Consider the following 12,573-nt stretch of genomic DNA (forward strand, 5'->3'; position numbering starts at 1 on the left):
TGGACAGGCTTCCCATGTTGGTGCTGAGCTGAGTGATGGCGGTGGTGTTGCCGATGAGGAGGATTTCCCCCTTGCTCTCATTCAGCTGTAGGAAGCTCTGGGCCATCCACTCCTTCACCTCGCGGAGGCAGTCCATCAGGCGCTTCAGATCGGCGGGGTCATCAGTGTTGATTGACAGGTAGAGCTGGGTGTCGTCCGCATAGCAGTGGAATGAGATCTTGTAGCGTTGAGGGATTAGACATAGGGGGAGCATGTAGAGGGAGAACAAGATGGGACCGAGGATGGAGCCCTGAGGGACCCCACAGGTGAGGTTGGCTTGTCTGGAGGAGCTGTCTGCTATGTGGACGGCGTAGGTTCTATTGCTGAGGTAGGACTTGAACCACGACAAAGCGGTGTCGGTGATGCCAACCTCCTGCTGGAGGCGATCGAGGAGGATGGCGTGGTCTATAGTGTCAAAAGCTGCGCTGAGGACCAGGGCAGCACATTTCCTGGAGTCTGCGATGAGGAGGAGGTCGTTCCAAACCTTTAAAAGTGCCGACTCAGTGCTATGGCCAGGTCTGAAGCCAGACTGAAACTTCTCCAGGATGTTGTTCTGTTGGAGGTAGGGCCACAGCTGGCTGAGGACAGCCTTTTCCAGGAGCTTGGACACGACTGGGAGTTTGGAAATAGGTCTGTAGTTACTGGGGTTGGAGGGGTCCAGGTTAGGTTTCTTGAGGAGAGGCTGGACCACTGCTTGTTTGAGGCTGGACGGAACAATGCCAGTGGCCAGCGAGCTATTGATTATTGAGAGGATGTGTGGCCCTATCGTGTCGAACACCTCTTTGAGTAGGGGGGTAGGGATGGGGTCCAGAGACGATGAGGCCGGCTTCAGTGCAGCGGCCATCTTGGAGAGGGCTGGTAGAGTGAAAGGACAGAAGCTGGAGAAAGTGGATGAACATCCCAGTGTGACGGCTAAGTCCTTGGTGGAGTGCGGGATGTTTTTTCTGATGTTGGTGACTTTGTCAGAAAAAAAGGATAAAAATTCCTCGCACTTAGCCGGGGATGGATCCTGGATGACGGTCGGGGGGGGGGGGTGAACAACGGTGTTGATTGTCCTGAATAACACTCTGGGGTTGTGTGAGTTGTTGGAGATGAGAGTGGCAAAGTACTTAGCCCTTTCAGTCTTTACCACCTTCTGATAGGTCCTTGAGTGGTACTTGAGTGTTCTTATATCTAGCATGTTTTTTTTAAGTACTACACCATCAAGTGGATCCCTTATACCTCTTATTTGACTAAATACTATGTTAGTATGCAACACTCACCCCCATCCTCCTCCTCTTAGCTCTGGTGAGCTCCTCATGTTTCTCTTTAGGGAGAGCAAAAATCTTTCTTGAACTCGGCCTCCAGAAGTCGATCCCTGCAAAGACATCAGATTTTAAACACATCAGTCATCGATCTGAGTGTACAATACACGTCAAATCATTAGAGGCACGCTGGACAGAGTGGAATGACAATGGCTGGGTTTCCCGATAAAGAACCTTAAGGAACCCTTCTTAAGCTTCCCTTTGCATGGGAGTTATGAAGTACTTTGGAGTTAAGTGCTTCTTAACTCGTTTGGGAAACCCAGCCAATGTCTCTTCAAATCAAGCACTTAACTGGATGGATTCGCACTAATCTTAAATTATCATGAACAGTGTCTTTCATTAAGACAATGGGCTCTATATTCGTACCGGGGCTAAGTCCTAAAGTTGATGCTAGATTGGATTGTCCAGAGGGATGCTGGGGGGGGGACTGCAACACATAGCGGAGCCCCCACCCCCACATCCCTCTGGACGATCCAATCTACCATCAACTTTAGGACTTAGCCCTTAGCCCCGGTACGAATATAGAGGCCAATGTCTTAATGACAAATAATCATGAAAACAATGTCTTTCAGTAAGATCTGATCCTCAATGTCTTCAACCAAGTCTGCAGCATTCACTAAGACATGTCATCATTCACTCTACACTACACACCACTATGTCACTTTCTGCTGGCAATAGCAAACAAGGCTGTCTGCTCTACCTATTACAGAACTTACCTCGCGTAGCCTGACTGTCAACAATCAGGCAGCCCTGGCAGTCAGTGAGGACAATGTCCTCAGTGGTCCCCATGGCTGCCTTTGCTTTTTCGGCCACATGAGTGACCGTTGAGTCACTTGGGCTGAATGTGATCTGGATGACATTGTTGGGATAGAGCTGTCCCCCCTCAACAACTCCAGCTATTATTTTTCTGTAGAGTTAACACACACGCACCAAGAAAGTACTTTAAGCCTAACAGCTTCATTTAAACTTTTTTCAGACAGTCTAATGTAGCTGAGTGATGGTGCAAATGTATAAGTATTGGTGGTACCATCATGATGGCCACTGAAAATTATTCATATTAAAATTGTAACCTATTAGCAAGGCCTACCTAATTTTGTTATTAAAAGCCTTTGTTTGACTTGGACTACTGAAAAAACCTTACCGTATGTATGTTTTGGGAGGTCTTGAGCTTGCAGTCGGAGGGCCAGTGGGAGTTAAGGTAGATGGATTTAAAAATCCAAAGCGGCCAGGGGAAGGAGAGGGAGGAGTGGAGGTAGAGGGGGGAGGGGAGGGAACAGGAGCAGGACTGAGGTGTGAGGAGGATGGTGGGACGTTGTCCCCCATTACACTGAAGGTACGTCCTGACACACCCAGGGCATAGGAGCAGAAGCGCCCTTCCTCAGGGAAAAGGGTGATCCCCGCTTCATCCACAAGGTGAATACTCTCTGATGTCACCTGTGTTTAAAAAAACATCTTGGTGAGCTTACTAATTATTAATCACCCATCCAACCACTACATTTAAAATTGCATTCTTATTGGCGATCATACAACAGTTAAAGCACACACTTGTTCTTTGTAGCTTTTCCCTCAATGGGACACCGACAGCCCAGCCATGTCTGGGAAAAATCATCCTCCCTCCACCTCCAGTGTGGAGCCTACACGTGTCTCGTCCAGCGCACACACACTGGAGGTGGCATCCCATGACTTTTCAGAGACCGTCTATTATATGTATGCATTTATTTCAATTGTTTAGATTATTGGTTAAAGTATACTCGGGTTATTGGTGCTAGCGATAAGTAGGGTATGCAGTACCACGCGCCACGAGAAGCTAATACCACGAGCCGATATGGGCTCTACATATATAGGGCAATATGAAGTGAGCTAGGCCTATCATCTGTAAAATTTTAGTATCTGGCCTGTAGCTCTAGCATTAATAATCTGCCAAATGTAGGACTACTGTACAAACCTTGAATAGGAATGCTAGGTTCCTGATGGTGCAGTCAACATCATTTAATTTATTAGTCTGGCCACCCTTCACAAAAACGTAGCTGTCTGACATGGTGATTGGAGAGAATGGAACACATGGTCCAGCTGTTTTTATAAGGTCCCGGCTTGAGTGATCTCGAGAGATCTCTGTCCAAGATGCCAATTGGCTACCCAACTTTTTTTTAATTTTACCACCCAAAACTTTGATAGGTTACTGTTATACGGTACCTCCATGGGTTACAGTGAAACACCAGTAGGCCAACTTATTATCTAATCTCTTTATATTGCTATGGGTAATTAAATAAATAAATGACCAACAACGAGGATCATGCATTTGTGGAATGCGGCCCAAAAATATTTGCCAAAATCCCCTATATTCTTCTGTTGGTAGGCCTACCTATATAAACATATAATCATCTCAATGTATAATATGTGTTTTTAAGGGTTCGTAATATCAAAATTAACCTTGCTGTACTGTATAGCGGACACATAATGGACTGTACTCAATATAATTTCCAAGGCTAAACATGATTTCCACTACCACTGTACTAGACAACGATAGTTATGGAGATAGACTCCAGTTCTATGAGTGGAGCGGAGCCCCATAGGGGAGCTCTGCTCCTATTGGTTTACCCGCTACCTAAAGTAGCCAATGACTGAATTTTTCAATGTCTGCGCCCGCCCTGGGGTGCTATATAAAGGGCCGTCCTTCGCTCCCTCATTCTCCCAAACATATACAAAACAGCCGGGTTTGAACGAGTCGAAGTGGGCCAGCAGCCCTATGGGGCTCCGCTCCACTCATAGAACTGGAGTCTATCTCCATAACTATCGTTCTATATCGTGGAGCTCCGCCCCATAGGGGAGCTCTGCTCCTATTGGTTTAGGCGGAGCGAGCGAGGCCAAATGTACCCCCACTGAGACTATTAATCCGAAACAATCTCAGCGGCACCCGGAGCTGACCACTGATGTTGGTTCAAGACAACCTTAAAAAGTTGGCCCAACCCACACCGAGTCTGCTCCACTGATCTAGCCCTTACGTGAGCACGCAGGGTCGTAGATCTAACGGAACATGTCCTGGAGGAGGTCCCCTCCCCAGGCACATCCGTAATCATCCTGACAGCACTTGAATAGCATCCCCAACCAGGGTAATCCAAGTGCCATCCCCACTACATCAGTCCTCAGCAAACTGAGGACAGAATGAGAAAGGATGACGAAGAAATATCACTTACCTAACCCTTACGTTGGGTTGTTGATCTAACCGAACATGTCCTGGAGGAGGGTCCCCTCTCCAGGCACATCCGTATTCATCCTGACAGCACTTGAATAGAATCCCCATGACCAGGGTAATCCAAGTGCCCTTCCCACAACATCAGTCATCAGCAAACTGAGGACAGAATGGGAAAGGATTGAGGAAGAATATCACTGACCTAACCCTTACGTGAGCACGTAGGGTTGCTGATCTAACGGAACATGTCCTGGAGGGTCCCTTTCCCAGGCACATCCGTATTCATCCTGACAGCACTTGAATAGAATCCCCATGACTAGGGTAATCCAAGTGCCTTCCCCACTACATCAGTCATCAGCAAAACTGAGGACAGAATGAGAAAGGATGAGGAAGAAATATCTTCCAAGTAATACCATATAAAAAGTGATGGCGACGACCAAGACGCCGCCACACATATCTCCTCCACTCCCACTCCCCTGAGAATGGCCACTGATGTGGCCATGCCCCTGGTGTCGGCACGGGCTGCCCCTTCGATTCGTATGCGAGGCTAATAGCCTCGCAAAATCAAAGGGACAGCCTCTGCTTTGAGAGTGGTGTCCCAGCTTTCTGTCCGCCATAGCAGATCAGAAGCCGGGGAGAAGATCTCAGTCCTGCCGTGCGCTTCACATTATTGTGCCAGCGCGCGCACCGGACAATACAATGTAAAACGCCTCTCCCTCTCTCCGTCGTGAGGAGGAGGACAAAAAGGCGCTCAGAGCACAGCTCTGAACCCTAAAAACACGATTATCCGTAGGGATAAAAACCGGGTTAGGGCGTAATCCTTTTGTTTCGTCATCAGACATGATCAAACAATCTGCCCGTGACGAGAGAGCGCACAAACACTCGCTCGCTCAGCCGTAGTCAAGGCGAGGAGTAGACTCGTCTTGAGAGACAATAAAACGCGACCCTCATGACAAGCTGAGATGGCAGCGTAAAACTTTAATAGTTCCTGCCGCCAATCCCTTGTCAACAGCGACTGTAAGAAGCACAAGAACGTTTCGACCCGACAACAGACAGGGTCAACGTCCTGTCCCTCACACCACTGTGTAAAACTCGCCAGCGCGCCGCATATCCCTTTGCAGTGGATTGCGCGCGCGCACTCTGAATGGTCTGAATGACCGCGTCTGTCAGACCCCTGCGTTCTAACAATCCCTCTCAGTAACCAGGCCATGAGGGGCCCCCCCTCATAGGCGGCCCCTTCACCAAGCCTCCGGCTTGAGAGAGTGCATCTTGTCGATGAGGTATGGGCCATGGGCCCTCTACCAACATCTCCATCAGTTCCGGAAAACCACGGGGCTCCGGGACGGTCCGGGGCTACAAGAATTAACTCTAGCCTCTCTGACCTCACTCGTGCCAACAGTGGGAGGATAGATGTCAGGGGTGGGAACGCGTATAACAGGACCCTCGGCCATGGGTGGTGTGCGAATGTATCGACTCCCAATGGCGGGTTGTCCTGTTCGCGCAGGCCGCAGGGAGAACCAAAGGTGACACTGCGCATTCGTCCGTGACGCAAACAGAACCACTTCTGCTTGCCCGAACCATGCCCGAATCAGCGACACAATGGAGGGTGCTAACCTCCAGTCGTCGTCCCTCGGGCCTCCCCGTGATAACAGATCTGCTCCTTCGTTGAGCAGACCTGGAATGTGGAGAGCTTTCAGCGAACTCAGGCGACTCCGCGCGCGATGACGCGCGGGTCTCTCCAGTAGCTCAGGTCGGTTTTAACCGATCTCTGTATTACAATCAACTTGCGACGGCGTCTCACTGGAATCAGTCGCAGTCCTGCGAACCGCCTCTGCAGTCCGCGCATGTGTAACAGGCCTAAGGGGACCACTACATGGGCTGTAGACATCAGTCCTAGTAAGGACCTCCTTGACAGAGCGGTGATCGTATTTGTCACTCGACACACCCGGAGAGCTGACGTCAGTGTCGCTCTCCGTGGTGCCGATAAACTGGCCTTCATCTCGGCAGTATCCAACTGAATGCCTTGATAGGAAAACTGTTGAACCGGCCACGGAGCACTCTCTGTCCAGTTTACAGCTAACCCCAGCTGAGTGAGGTGCTGCACCAGTGAGGTTGCGTCCCGAATGGCTCGATTTGGGCATTGGGCCAAGACCAGTAGGTCGTCGAGATATGCTAATATGCGTATCTCGTTTCGCCTCAGTGGTTCGAGTGCTGTCTGCACGCATTCGGAGAAAATTCGAGGAGCAAGCGTGTACCCGAAGGGCAGGCGCGTGTACTCGTAAACCTTCCCTTGGAAAGTAAAACGTAGGAATTTCCTGTGCCACTCTGTGATTGGCACACGAAATACGCGACCCTCAGGTATCTACGAAAGGGGCGTTTCGCCACTCTCTCGTTGAGGACCCTAAATCTAGTCTGGGTCTCATGTCTCCCGAATTCTTTGGGACAAGGAAATATGAGGAGTACCACCTCATGTCTCACTGGTCCCTCGGAACCAATGTCACTGCGCCCTTTGTTAGGAGATTCGTAATCTCCTCCTGGAGCGCACATGTCTTTATCGGGCAGGACAACAAACAGTCTCTCTCATGCCCCTGAAGGGCGGAGGAGGCTGAATGAACTGTAGTGCATATCCCCTCCTCAATGTCCTGTCTAGTCAGCCCGACAGAATACCTGTCCCTTCTAGCCATTCTGCATAACGCAACAACAGCGGCTGGACCGTCTGTTGTGGTGCAGTCGACAGAAAAAACTAGAATTTCTGTATGATCCCAGCCGCCGCTGTACACCGAGGAGGTGGCACAGCCCAAGGCGGGGTCATTTCGAAGGGATGGGCTGCCGTCTGTAAAGAGTGTTTGTTATGTGTAACAATGCTCTTTATTGACGCAGGTTTATTATGCCTGATAATCAAAGAACCGGCCGCACGCTCACGAGCTGGGCCAGGTCCTGATAGACATGGAGGGGTTTTTGATGTACATAACGACCCCTCTATACGGCTACAGACAGGGGTGTTTAACCTCTATTGTGTCGTGATAGGGGTAAAAAACGTTAAGCAGAGAGCTGGTCACACGCTAGTAAGCTGGTCCAGTCTCCGCCTTTGTTTCTAACCGGTAGCGATTGGACCACGCCCTGACAAGGCAGGTGGGTCACCGCTCTGGTAGATAAGTCCCTCTATACGGCGACATACAGGGGTGTTTAACCCGCTTCGTGTCGTGATAGGGGTAAGCCTGTTAGGCAGAGAACTGGTCACACGCCGGTAAGCTGGGCCCGTCTCTACTGTTATGCAGAAAACTGGCCACACGCCGGTAAGCTGGGCCAGTCTCCGTCTTGTTTCTAATCGGTAGCGATCCGACCACACTCTGACAAGGCAGGTGGGTCTCCGCTCTGGTAGATTGCATGGAAACAGCCACCTTTACTGAAAAAGTAATGTGGGGATTTACCCTCTTTTGCCTCTTTATTTTTTGAGGTAGGAACAACTGGTGGGGGTCATCACCGACCCTCCCGCCAGTGAAAGCGGTGGCGGGGTCATTACCGAACCCCCGCCAGTCACGCATTCCTCTTGCGTTTACCCCCACGCCATGCTGTGGGGGGGTTACGCTGCCGTGGGGGGCCGAAGCGGGCACCCTCGGTGGTCGGCGGCGGAGGCTGGGAAGCCTGAGTAGGGTATGGCGCCGTCGGTAGAGGCGGAGCCCACCCTGCATTACGCCGCGCCCTCCGTTTCGCAGTCGCCGTCACTGACGGTCTACCTGCGGAGGAAGAAGAAGAGGTGGAAGGTCGCTGAAGAGGGAGGTGTCTGGCCAGGTGCTTTTTAGCCTCCTCCATCGCGGCCAGGCGCTTTGTCATGGTATCCATGGCGGGACCGAATAGCCCTTGTCGCTCTATTGGAGCATTTAGCAGGGCCATCCGGTCCGCCCCGGTCATGGTGGTAAGAGACAGCCACATTTGCCGCTGCTCTACCACCGCATTTGCCATCAGGCGACCTCCACAGGTCGCGACGCCCTGGGCCAGGTGCATCGTCGCTGCACTGAGCTTGCTCAGGAGCTCCGTCTCCGCCGCAGACAGACCGTCGGGTCGGTCTGCGGTGAGCTTCGCAATGGCAGCGGTAAACATGGCGATGTTATTTGCCGCCGCCTGGGCACCGAGAGCGTAGCTCTTGTCCACCAGGGCGGCGTTAAATTTGTCACGCTGGTTAGGCAGCGTGGGTTTCTTGGGCACCGACCAAGCGCTGGACCCCGGCACCAAGTAGGCCGCCAGCGCTGGTTCGAGCGGTGGGGAGCCATTGGTCATCCCCTCCGCGAGTCCCTCCACTCTAGTAAAGGGCAGGAACGCCTTTACCGGCGCCCTGCTTGTGAGTGGTTCCCTCCACGTGTCCTCCACAAACTTATCCAAGCCTGGGAGGACAGCGTTAGGAGGTTGGTCCTGTCGTTTCGCCCTCCCCCCGTAAAACAATTCCTTCTCCCAGAAGGACTCCGTCGTTGGGGGAGGGGAGGCAGGACGGGGGATCCCCAACACATCCGTCGCAGCTTCCAGGAGGCCCTGGAAGTCGTGGAGGAGTGATGGGGGGGCGATGGCGGGGAGCTCGTGAGCCTCTACCTGCCGCTCGCCCTCATCAGAGCTCTCTGACCCTGACACCGACGCCGACCACACAGCTGGCTGAGGGCGGCTTGATATCAGGGCTGGCTGAGCGGGCGGGACCATCCCTACTCGGGGAGTCGCCCGCCCAGAACGCCGCTCTGGGGCCTGTCCGGACGTATCATCGGCAGAGTTATCCGAGTCGGATAGCATCTCCGAGATAGCGCCCGTCAGGGGAACGCTCTCCTTGAACCAGGCCATCCTCCTACTCCTGTCCTCGACGGAAAGGAGAGAGCAGGGGAGGCAGCTGGGGGAGGCGACCAACGCCGCCTCGGCATGTTCGGGGCCGAGGCAGACGTGGCAGTAGTCGTGTCCGTCCTCCGCTGCTAGGGAGCGGCAGCGGCAGGAGTCCCGGAAAAACTTCTTTATCGGCGGCGGACGATCCATCTCGAAGGGAAAGGCTGGCGGGTCCTCCAGTCTAGTAGTCGTCCTTCTCAGTCTTCAGATTCAACCCGTGCTGAACTTTTTGGGAGAATGAGGGAGCGAAGGACGCCCCTTTATATAGCACCCCAGGGCGGGCGCAGACATTGAAAAATTCAGTCATTGGCTACTTTAGGTAGCGGGTAAACCAATAGGAGCAGAGCTCCCCTATGGGGCGGAGCTCCACGATATAGAACACTTCTAGTATCAACTGAGTTTCAACCATCAGTCATATGAACAATTATTGCCACTGTGACTGGAGGACACAGTAAAGGGTCAATAATGATTTGTTTCATGGTTGAAATTCAATTGATATCTATACTAGAAGTATTGTGTTAGTACAATGGTAGTACAAATATGTTGTACAGTTCAGCTGCCCGATTTGTCTGGATCCATAGAAGGATCCGGTGACCACTGCCTGTGGACACAGCTACTGTATGGGCTGTATTAAGGACTGCTGGGATCAGGATGATCAGAAGCATGTGTACAGCTGCCCCCAGGGCAGACACATTAGATTAGATTAGATTCACTTTATTGTCATTATGTAACGGGGCAGGGGCAGCCCTAAAGCTTTCCAACACCCCTGCCTTCTAAGAGGATACTGTTGAGGAGCCAACCAAGGTTACCCAGACAACACCCAGAGACCAGGAACAGTCCACAATGAATCTTTATTAAAAGGAATTACAAAAGCTAATTAAAAATAGAGTCTTTAAAAACAACAGAGTCCAATGGGATGGGGTAATCCGATGGAGTCTCGACTCGGGCTCCCCCCAGGGTTAACTCCCGGCCGTATCCCGTCGGTCAAGGACCCTAAGGTCCGGCACGTCTCTATCCCGGCGTGGCGCCAATGGTCTCGCTGCGGACAGGAGGGAGAGGGACTCAACAGGTGGTATGTAGACGACAGTCACTCTCACGGTGCGCCCCTCCACTAACTCCCAGCTACGCTAGACCATAGGGTTAGCCCTCGATCTCCAAAAAGATACTTAAAACTAAATGATCAAAGAAAACCACACAACTGTCGAGAAGACAGAAATAATAAACCACACAAATAAGGAGCTTGCCACTAGCTCGTCATAAACAACACTACTCAAAAGAATAGACACACCAAGCAAAAGCAAAATAAAGTTTCACAAGAAACACCGGAGAGGCTAACCCTAGAACACTATGTAAGGTGTTCACACATATAATTTTGCTTTCACTTTAGATTACAATAAATATGTCCATCTCACAGAGACATTCATGAGAAAAACAATGGTCCAAACCCCATGGTTCTATCATGTACGGTTCAAAAGTTATCAAGGTTTACCTCTTTACATACACATGTGAATTCCAGGAATTTATCTCAATAGAATCTAGACCTAACAAGTAGTCACTGCTGTGCAGTAATGGAACACACAAATTATGAAATTCAACTTTATCTTTTAAACTATTCATTTTTATTACACAAACCTATATTTCAGAATTTTAAGACCAATATTAATAGCAAATGACATTTTTTATCGCACAATTAATATCCAAGATGGCGGATTAAATCCAATATGGCTGTCGTTAAGACACTGGATACACCAATTATGAAATTCAAATGTATCTTTTAAACTGTTCATTTTTATTAAATAAACCTATATATCATGTTTTTGAGAATTTTAAGACCAATATTAATAGCAAATATAAACATTTATCACACAATTCATATCCAAGAGGGCAGACTAAATCTAACATGGCCACCGTAATGTTTTTGTTGTCTTTTGTAAATGCTGTGTTAGGTTTTTGTGTATAAATGCTATGCATACAACTATGCATAATTCAAAAAGAGAGGAAGAGTTATGACCAAGAAATTGCATAAATAATCCAGGTCCAGGCACTAAAGGTACAACAAACACACTGTGGTAGGAACATGTGCCTATTGCAGTGCTGTGCTCAACCAACTATTTGCAGAGACCAGAGTGACTGACGACACTCCGTTCTTTGTATCAGACCCAAGCAGCGACTACCGGTTACCACTACGCAGAACATCCCTTAACACAGACCTACCACCACCATGGCCTGGAAGAACAGGAATGTTAGACCTTCCCCTGACTACTGGCCCCAAACCCCAAAACCTCCTTCCAAAGGTCCATATGACCGCACCTTTCGGGGATTCCGAAAGGCGTAGGGGTATCCCCAATACTTCAACGCCTTATCCCGACCCTTTCCACAAACAAGACCGCAGTGTTTCCTCTACATGCATTTATTGGTGGCGGGCCGCCACGATGGAATTTCCTCCGCCACGAATTGATTCAGTCCACACACACACAAAAAAAAAAAAAAAACTTCTCAAAAAATAAAAATAAAAAAACATCTGAACATTTTAGCTGATTAAAATATATCTGATCCTAGATCAGCGCTATAATGGATGTTGACTAAAAGTGCACCTAAATCCACGCCCATCTCTCTCTAACCGCTGATCCAAAATCAGATTAATGACATTCAGTTGACGACGTGACACAAGGGCTCCTGATTGGTCTAAATGTGAACTGTGGTATTATTGTTATTGTGTACAGGCCACCGTAGTGACATCCGGGGGGTATTTCATCAACATCGCTAAAGGGAAAATCCAGGTTTAGTCTGATAAATCTCGCGAGAGTTCTTACAAATATCCAGGCATATTCTGATAGGTCTCGCGAGAGTTAGCAAAAATAAGCCAGGATTTTCCTTTAGCGACGTTGATGGAATACCCCCCAGGTCAGGTGGGCAGGTTACGACGAGACAACAAGAGACCGGTATTGTAGAGCTTACAGAGCGAGTTAAAATAAAGACACTTACATTGAAATACAGAAGGACTCACGTGTATGTTTAATAGAATAACACGACATGGTGTCAGAAGTCCTGTAAGTGAGTGTTAAGAGTTAGATCGGCCGACAAGTGTCATTTGAGCTCGTGACGGTGAGAAGGGAGAAGAAAAGATGGATGCTAATGCTAACGCGGGAGCAGCTGCAGTCCAGAGAACGGCGCCAGTTT

Source organism: Nansenia antarctica (assembly GCF_963989245.1).
Source record: "Nansenia antarctica genome assembly, chromosome: 6".
Classification (NCBI taxonomy): Eukaryota; Metazoa; Chordata; class Actinopteri; order Argentiniformes; family Microstomatidae; genus Nansenia; species Nansenia antarctica.